Raw genomic sequence first — 12,994 nt, 5'->3', positions numbered from 1 at the left:
ATTACTATCAGTGTATAGATATATACAGTGCATTACTATCAGTGTATAGATATATATACAGTGCATTACTATCAGTGTATAGATATATATACAGTACATTACTATCAGTGTATAGATATATATACAGTACATTACTATCAGTGTATAGATATATATACAGTACATTACTATCAGTGTATAGATATATATACAGTACATTACTATCAGTGTATAAATATATATACAGTACATTACTATCAGTGTATAGATATATATACAGTACATTACTATCAGTGTATAGATATATATACAGTACATTACTATCAGTGTATAGATATATATACAGTACATTACTATCAGTGTATAGATATATACAGTACATTACTATCAGTGTATAGATATATATATACAGTACATTACTATCAGTGTATAGATATATATACAGTACATTACTATCAGTGTATAGATATATACAGTACATTACTATCAGTGTATAGATATATACAGTACATTACTATCAGTGTATAGATATATATATACAGTACATTACTATCAGTGTATAGATATATACAGTACATTACTATCAGTGTATAGATATATACAGTACATTACTATCAGTGTATAGATATATACAGTACATTACTATCAGTGTATAGATATATACAGTACATTACTATCAGTGTATAGATATATACAGTACATTACTATCAGTGTATAGATATATACAGTACATTACTATCAGTGTATAGATATATATATACAGTACATTACTATCAGTGTATAGATATATACAGTACATTACTATCAGTGTATAGATATATATATACAGTACATTACTATCAGTGTATAGATATATATATACAGTACATTACTATCAGTGTATAGATATATATACAGTACATTACTATCAGTGTATAGATATATATACAGTACATTACTATCAGTGTATAGATATATATACAGTACATTACTATCAGTGTATAGATATATATACAGTACATTACTATCAGTGTATAGATATATATACAGTACATTACTATCAGTGTATAGATATATACAGTACATTATTATCAGTGTATAGATATATACAGTACATTACTATCAGTGTATAGATATATATACAGTACATTACTATCAGTGTATAGATATATATATACAGTACATTACTATCAGTGTATAGATATATATATACAGTACATTACTATCAGTGTATAGATATATATACAGTACATTACTATCAGTGTATAGATATATATACAGTACATTACTATCAGTGTATAGATATATATACAGTACATTACTATCAGTGTATAGATATATATATACAGTACATTACTATCAGTGTATAGATATATATACAGTACATTACTATCAGTGTATAGATATATATACAGTACATTACTATCAGTGTATAGATATATATACAGTACATTACTATCAGTGTATAGATATATATACAGTACATTACTATCAGTGTATAGATATATACAGTACATTACTATCAGTGTATAGATATATACCAGTACATTACTATCAGTGTATAGATATATACAGTACATTACTATCAGTGTATAGATATATATATACAGTACATTACTATCAGTGTATAGATATATATATACAGTACATTACTATCAGTGTATAGATATATACAGTACATTACTATCAGTGTATAGATATATATACAGTACATTACTATCAGTGTATAGATATATACAGTACATTACTATCAGTGTATAGATATATATATATATACAGTACATTACTATCAGTGTATAGATATATATACAGTACATTACTATCAGTGTATAGATATATATACAGTACATTACTATCAGTGTATAGATATATATACAGTACATTACTATCAGTGTATAGATATATACAGCACATTACTATCAGTGTATAGATATATATACAGTACATTACTATCAGTGTATAGATATATATACAGTACATTACTATCAGTGTATAGATATATATACAGTACATTACTATCAGTGTATAGATATATATACAGTACATTACTATCAGTGTATAGATATATATACAGTACATTACTATCAGTGTATAGATATATATACAGTACATTACTATCAGTGTATAGATATATATATACAGTACATTACTATCAGTATATAGATATATATACAGTACATTACTATCAGTGTATAGATATATATACAGTACATTACTATCAGTGTATAGATATATACAGTACATTACTATCAGTGTATAGATATATACAGTACATTACTATCAGTGTATAGATATATATACAGTACATTACTATCAGTGTATAGATATATATACAGTACATTACTATCAGTGTATAGATATATACAGTACATTACTATCAGTGTATAGATATATACAGTACATTACTATCAGTGTATAGATATATACAGTACATTACTATCAGTGTATAGATCTATACAGTACATTACTATCAGTGTATAGATATATACAGTACATTACTATCAGTGTATAGATATATACAGTACATTACTATCAGTGTATAGATATATATACAGTACATTACTATCAGTGTATAGATATATATACAGTACATTACTATCAGTGTATAGATATATATACAGTACATTACTATCAGTGTATAGATATATACAGTACATTACTATCAGTGTATAGATATATATACAGTACATTACTATCAGTGTATAGATATATATACAGTACATTACTATCAGTGTATAGATATATATACAGTACATTACTATCAGTGTATAGATATATATATACAGTACATTACTATCAGTGTATAGATATATATATACAGTACATTACTATCAGTGTATAGATATATATACAGTACATTACTATCAGTGTATAGATATATATACAGTACATTACTATCAGTGTATAGATATATATACAGTACATTACTATCAGTGTATAGATATATATACAGTACATTACTATCAGTGTATAGATATATATACAGTACATTACTATCAGTGTATAGATATATATACAGTACATTACTATCAGTGTATAGATATATATACAGTACATTACTATCAGTGTATAGATATATATACAGTACATTACTATCAGTGTATAGATATATATACAGTACATTACTATCAGTGTATAGATATATACAGTACATTACTATCAGTGTATAGATATATATACAGTACATTACTATCAGTGTATAGATATATATACAGTACATTACTATCAGTGTATAGATATATATACAGTACATTACTATCAGTGTATAGATATATATACAGTACATTACTATCAGTGTATAGATATATACAGTACATTACTATCAGTGTATAGATATATATACAGTACATTACTATCCGTGTATAGATATATATACAGTACATTACTATCAGTGTATAGATATATATACAGTACATTACTATCAGTGTATAGATATATATATACAGTACATTACTATCAGTGTATAGATATATATACAGTACATTACTATCAGTGTATAGATATATATACAGTACATTACTATCAGTGTATAGATATATATACGGTACATTACTATCAGTGTGTAGATATATACAGTACATTACTATCAGTGTATAGATATATATACAGTACATTACTATCAGTGTATAGATATATATATATACAGTACATTACTATCAGTGTATAGATATATATACAGTACATTACTATCAGTGTATAGATATATATACAGTACATTACTATCCGTGTATAGATATATACAGTACATTACTATCAGTGTATAGATATATATACGGTACATTACTATCAGTGTATAGATATATATACGGTACATTACTATCAGTGTATAGATATATATACAGTACATTACTATCAGTGTATAGATATATACAGTACATTACTATCAGTGTATAGATATATATATATATATACACAGTACATTACTATCAGTGTATAGATATATATACAGTACATTACTATCAGTGTATAGATATATATACAGTACATTACTATCAGTGTATAGATATATATACAGTACATTACTATCAGTGTATAGATATATATACAGTACATTACTATCAGTGTATAGATATATATACAGTACATTACTATCAGTGTATAGATATATATACAGTACATTACTATCAGTGTATAGATATATACAGTACATTACTATCAGTGTATAGATATATATACAGTACATTATTATCAGTGTATAGATATCTATACAGTACATTACTATCAGTGTATAGATATCTATACAGTACATTACTATCAGTGTATAGATATATATACAGTACATTACTATCAGTGTATAGATATATATATACAGTACATTACTATCAGTGTATAGATATATACAGTACATTACTATCAGTGTATAGATATATATACAGTACATTACTATCAGTGTATAGATATATACATACAGTACATTACTATCAGTGTATAGATATATATACAGTACATTACTATCAGTGTATAGATATATACAGTACATTACTATCAGTGTATAGATATATACAGTACATTACTATCAGTGTATAGATATATATACAGTACATTACTATCAGTGTATAGATATATATACAGTACATTACTATCAGTGTATAGATATATATACAGTACATTACTATCAGTGTATAGATATATACCAGTACATTACTATCAGTGTATAGATATATATACAGTACATTACTATCAGTGTATAGATATATACAGTACATTACTATCAGTGTATAGATATATACAGTACATTACTATCAGTGTATAGATATATATACAGTACATTACTATCAGTGTATAGATATATATACAGTACATTACTATCAGTGTATATATATACAGTACATTACTATCAGTGTATAGATATATACAGTACATTACTATCAGTGTATAGATATATACAGTACATTACTATCAGTGTATAGATATATATATACGGTACATTACTATCAGTGTATAGATATATATACAGTACATTACTATCAGTGTATAGATATATACAGTACATTACTATCAGTGTATAGATATATATATACAGTACATTACTATCAGTGTATAGATATATATACAGTACATTACTATCAGTGTATAGATATATACAGTACATTACTATCAGTGTATAGATATATATACAGTACATTACTATCAGTGTATAGATATATATACAGTACATTACTATCAGTGTATAGATATATATACAGTACATTACTATCAGTGTATAGATATATATACAGTACATTACTATCAGTGCATAGATATATATATACAGTACATTACTATCAGTGTATAGATATATACAGTACATTACTGTCAGTGTATAGATATATATACAGTACATTACTATCAGTGTATAGATATATACAGTACATTACTATCAGTGTATAGATATATATACAGTACATTACTATCAGTGTATAGATATATATACAGTACATTACTATCAGTGTATAGATATATATACAGTACATTACTATCAGTGTATAGATATATACAGTACATTACTATCAGTGTATAGATATATATACAGTACATTACTATCAGTGTATAGATATATATACAGTACATTACTATCAGTGTATAGATATATACAGTACATTACTATCAGTGTATAGATATATACAGTACATTACTATCAGTGTATAGATATATATACAGTACATTACTATCAGTGTATAGATATATATACAGTACATTACTATCAGTGTATAGATATATATACAGTACATTACTATCAGTGTATAGATATATACAGTACATTACTATCAGTGTATAGATATATACAGTACATTACTATCAGTGTATAGATATATATACAGTACATTACTATCAGTGTATAGATATATACAGTACATTACTATCAGTGTATAGATATATATACACAGTACATTACTATCAGTGTATAGATATATATACAGTACATTACTATCAGTGTATAGATATATACAGTACATTACTATCAGTGTATAGATATATACAGTACATTACTATCAGTGTATAGATATATATATATATATACAGTACATTACTATCAGTGTATAGATATATACAGTACATTACTATCAGTGTATAGATATATACAGTACATTACTATCAGTGTATAGATATATACAGTACATTACTATCAGTGTATAGATATATATATATACAGTACATTACTATCAGTGTATAGATATATACAGTACATTACTATCAGTGTATAGATATATATACAGTACATTACTATCAGTGTATAGATATATACCGCTACATTACTATCAGTGTATAGATATATACAGTACATTACTATCAGTGTATAGATATATATATACAGTACATTACTATCAGTGTATAGATATATATATACAGTACATTACTATCAGTGTATAGATATATACAGTACATTACTATCAGTGTATATATATATACAGTACATTACTATCAGTGTATAGATATATACAGTACATTACTATCAGTGTATAGATATATATACAGTACATTACTATCAGTGTATAGATATATATACAGTACATTACTATCAGTGTATAGATATATACAGTACATTACTATCAGTGTATAGATATATATACAGTACATTACTATCAGTGTATAGATATATACAGTACATTACTATCAGTGTATAGATATATATACAGTACATTACTATCAGTGTATAGATATATATATACAGTACATTACTATCAGTGTATAGATATATATACAGTACATTACTATCAGTGTATAGATATATATACAGTACATTACTATCAGTGTATAGATATATACAGTACATTACTATCAGTGTATAGATATATACAGTACATTACTATCAGTGTATAGATATATATACAGTGCATTACTATCAGTGTATAGATATATATACGGTACATTACTATCAGTGTATAGATATATATACGGTACATTACTATCAGTGTATAGATATATACGGTACATTACTATCAGTGTATAGATATATACGGTACATTACTATCAGTGTATAGATATATACAGTACATTACTATCAGTGTATAGATATATATACAGTACATTACTATCAGTGTATAGATATATATACAGTACATTACTATCAGTGTATAGATATATATACAGTACATTACTATCAGTGTATAGATATATATACAGTACATTACTATCAGTGTATAGATATATATACAGTACATTACTATCAGTGTATAGATATATACAGTACATTACTATCAGTGTATAGATATATATACAGTACATTACTATCAGTGTATAGATATATACAGTACATTACTATCAGTGTATAGATATATACAGTACATTACTATCAGTGTATAGATATATACAGTACATTACTATCAGTGTATAGATATATATACAGTACATTACTATCAGTGTATAGATATATATACAGTACATTACTATCAGTGTATAGATATATATACAGTACATTACTATCAGTGTATAGATATATATACAGTACATTACTATCAGTGTATAGATATATACAGTACATTACTATCAGTGTATAGATATATATACAGTACATTACTATCAGTGTATAGATATATATACAGTACATTACTATCAGTGTATAGATATATATACAGTACATTACTATCAGTGTATAGATATATATACAGTACATTACTATCAGTGTATATATATATATACAGTACATTACTATCAGTGTATAGATATATACAGTACATTACTATCAGTGTATAGATATATATACAGTACATTACTATCAGTGTATAGATATATATACAGTACATTACTATCAGTGTATAGATATATATACAGTACATTACTATCAGTGTATAGATATATACAGTACATTACTATCAGTGTATAGATATATATACAGTACATTACTATCAGTGTATAGATATATATACAGTACATTACTATCAGTGTATAGATATATATACAGTACATTACTATCAGTGTATAGATATATATACAGTACATTACTATCAGTGTATAGATATATATACAGTACATTACTATCAGTGTATAGATATATACAGTGCATTACTATCAGTGTATAGATATATATACAGTACATTACTATCAGTGTATAGATATATATACAGTACATTACTATCAGTGTATAGATATATATACAGTACATTACTATCAGTGTATAGATATATACAGTGCATTACTATCAGTGTATAGATATATACAGTACATTACTATCAGTGTATAGATATATATACAGTACATTACTATCAGTGTATAGATATATATACAGTACATTACTATCAGTGTATAGATATATATACAGTACATTACTATCAGTGTATAGATATATACAGTGCATTACTATCAGTGTATAGATATATATACAGTACATTACTATCAGTGTATAGATATATATACAGTACATTACTATCAGTGTATAGATATATATACAGTACATTACTATCAGTGTATAGATATATATACAGTACATTACTATCAGTGTATAGATATATATACAGTACATTACTATCAGTGTATAGATATATACAGTACATTACTATCAGTGTATAGATATATATACAGTACATTACTATCAGTGTATAGATATATATACAGTACATTACTATCAGTGTATAGATATATACAGTACATTACTATCAGTGTATAGATATATGCCAGAACATTACTATCAGTGTATAGATATATATACCAGTACATTACTATCAGTGTATAGATATATATACAGTACATTACTATCAGTGTATAGATATATATACAGTACATTACTATCAGTGTATAGATATATACAGTACATTACTATCAGTGTATAGATATATACAATACATTACTATCAGTGTATAGATATATATACAGTACATTACTATCAGTGTATAGATATATACAGTACATTACTATCAGTGTATAGATATATATACAGTACATTACTATCAGTGTATAGATATATACAGTACATTACTATCAGTGTATAGATATATACAGTACATTACTATCAGTGTATAGATATATACAGTACATTACTATCAGTGTATAGATATATACAGTACATTACTATCAGTGTATAGATATATATACAGTACATTACTATCAGTGTATAGATATATACCGCTACATTACTATCAGTGTATAGATATATACAGTACATTACTATCAGTGTATAGATATATATATACAGTACATTACTATCAGTGTATAGATATATATATATACAGTACATTACTATCAGTGTATAGATATATACAGTACATTACTATCAGTGTATAGATATATATACAGTACATTACTATTAGTGTATAGATATATATACGGTACATTACTATCAGTGTATAGATATATATACGGTACATTACTATCAGTGTATATATATATACAGTACATTACTATCAGTGTATAGATATATACAGTACATTACTATCAGTGTATAGATATATATACAGTACATTACTATCAGTGTATAGATATATATACAGTACATTACTATCAGTGTATAGATATATATACAGTACATTACTATCAGTGTATAGATATATATACAGTACATTACTATCAGTGTATAGATATATATACAGTACATTACTATCAGTGTATAGATATATATACAGTACATTACTATCAGTGTATATATATATACAGTACATTACTATCAGTGTATAGATATATACAGTGCATTACTATCAGTGTATAGATATATACAGTACATTACTATCAGTGTATAGATATATATACAGTACATTACTATCAGTGTATAGATATATATACAGTACATTACTATCAGTGTATAGATATATATACTGTACATTACTATCATTGTATAGATCTATACAGTACATTACTATCAGTGTATAGATATATATATACAGTACATTACTATCAGTGTATAGATATATACAGTACATTACTATCAGTGTATAGATATATACAGTACATTACTATCAGTGTATAGATATATATACAGTACATTACTATCAGTGTATAGATATATACAGTACATTACTATCAGTGTATAGATATATATACAGTACATTACTATCAGTGTATAGATATATATACAGTACATTACTATCAGTGTATAGATATATACGGTACATTACTATCAGTGTATAGATATATATACAGTACATTACTATCAGTGTATAGATATATATACAGTACATTACTATCAGTGTATAGATATATATACAGTACATTACTATCAGTGTATAGATATATATACAGTACATTACTATCAGTGTATAGATATATATACAGTACATTACTATCAGTGTATAGATATATATACAGTACATTACTATCAGTGTATAGATATATACAGTACATTACTATCAGTGTATAGATATATATACAGTACATTACTATCAGTGTATAGATATATATACAGTACATTACTATCAGTGTATAGATATATATACAGTACATTACTATCAGTGTATAGATATATACAGTACATTACTATCAGTGTATAGATATATATATACAGTACATTACTATCAGTGTATAGATATATATACAGTACATTACTATCAGTGTATAGATATATATACAGTACATTACTATCAGTGTATAGATATATATACAGTACATTACTATCAGTGTATAGATATATATACAGTACATTACTATCAGTGTATAGATATATGCCAGAACATTACTATCAGTGTATAGATATATATACAGTACATTACTATCAGTGTATAGATATATACAGTACATTACTATCAGTGTATAGATATATGCCAGAACATTACTATCAGTGTATAGATATATATACAGTACATTACTATCAGTGTATAGATATATACAGTACATTACTATCAGTGTATAGATATATACAGTACATTACTATCAGTGTATAGATATATACAGTACATTACTATCAGTGTATAGATATATATACAGTACATTCCTATCAGTGTATAGATATATACAGTACATTACTATCAGTGTATAGATATATACAGTACATTACTATCATTGTATAGATATATATACAGTACATTACTATCAGTGTATAGATATATACAGTACATTACTATCAGTGTATAGATATATATACAGTACATTACTATCAGTGTATAGATATATATACAGTACATTACTATCAGTGTATAGATATATATACAGTACATTACTATCAGTGTATAGATATATATATACAGTACATTACTATCAGTGTATAGATATATATACAGTACATTACTATCAGTGTATAGATATATACAGTACATTACTATCAGTGTATAGATATATACAGTACATTACTATCAGTGTATAGATATATATACAGTACATTACTATCAGTGTATAGATATATACAGTACATTACTATCAGTGTATAGATATATATAGTACATTACTATCAGTGTATAGATATATACAGTACATTACTATCAGTGTATAGATATATACAGTACATTACTATCAGTGTATAGATATATACAGTACATTACTATCAGTGTATAGATATATATACAGTACATTACTATCAGTGTATAGATATATACCGCTACATTACTATCAGTGTATAGATATATATACAGTACATTACTATCAGTGTATAGATATATATACAGTACATTACTATCAGTGTATAGATATATACAGTACATTACTATCAGTGTATAGATATATATACAGTACATTACTATCAGTGTATAGATATATACAGTACATTACTATCAGTGTATAGATATATATACAGTACATTACTATCAGTGTGTAGATATATATATACAGTACATTACTATCAGTGTATAGATATATATACAGTACATTACTATCAGTGTATAGATATATATACAGTACATTACTATCAGTGTATAGATATATATACAGTACATTACTATCAGTGTATAGATATATATATACAGTACATTACTATCAGTGTATAGATATATACAGTACATTACTATCAGTGTATAGATATATATATACAGTACATTACTATCAGTGTATAGATATATATACAGTACATTACTATCAGTGTATAGATATATATACAGTACATTACTATCAGTGTATAGATATATATATACAGTACATTACTATCAGTGTATAGATATATATACAGTACATTACTATCAGTGTATAGATATATATATACAGTACATTACTATCAGTGTATAGATATATACAGTGCATTACTATCAGTGTATAGATATATATACAGTGCATTACTATCAGTGTATAGATATATACAGTACATTACTATCAGTGTATAGATATATATACAGTACATTACTATCAGTGTATAGATATATATACAGTACATTACTATCAGTGTATATATATATATACAGTACATTACTATCAGTGTATAGATATATATACAGTACATTACTATCAGTGTATATATATATACAGTACATTACTATCAGTGTATAGATATATACAGTGCATTACTATCAGTGTATAGATATATATACAGTACATTACTATCAGTGTATAGATATATATACAGTACATTACTATCAGTGTATAGATATATATACAGTACATTACTATCAGTGTATAGATATATACAGTACATTACTATCAGTGTATAGATATATATATACAGTACATTACTATCAGTGTATAGATATATATACAGTACATTACTATCAGTGTATAGATATATACAGTACATTACTATCAGTGTATAGATATATATACAGTACATTACTATCAGTGTATAGATATATATACAGTACATTACTATCAGTGTATAGATATATATATACAGTACATTACTATCAGTGTATAGATATATATATACAGTACATTACTATCAGTGTATAGATATATATACAGTACATTACTATCAGTGTATAGATATATATACAGTACATTACTATCAGTGTATAGATATATACGGTACATTACTATCAGTGTATAGATATATACAGTACATTACTATCAGTGTATAGATATATACAGTACATTACTATCAGTGTATAGATATATACAGTACATTACTATCAGTGTATAGATATATATACAGTACATTACTATCAGTGTATAGATATATATACAGTACATTACTATCAGTGTATAGATATATATACGGTACATTACTATCAGTGTATAGATATATACAGTACATTACTATCAGTGTATAGATATA

Source organism: Rhinoderma darwinii, chromosome 1, assembly GCF_050947455.1.
Source record: "Rhinoderma darwinii isolate aRhiDar2 chromosome 1, aRhiDar2.hap1, whole genome shotgun sequence".
NCBI lineage: Eukaryota > Metazoa > Chordata > Amphibia > Anura > Rhinodermatidae > Rhinoderma > Rhinoderma darwinii.
Note: the sequence above shows the minus strand (reverse complement) of the source record.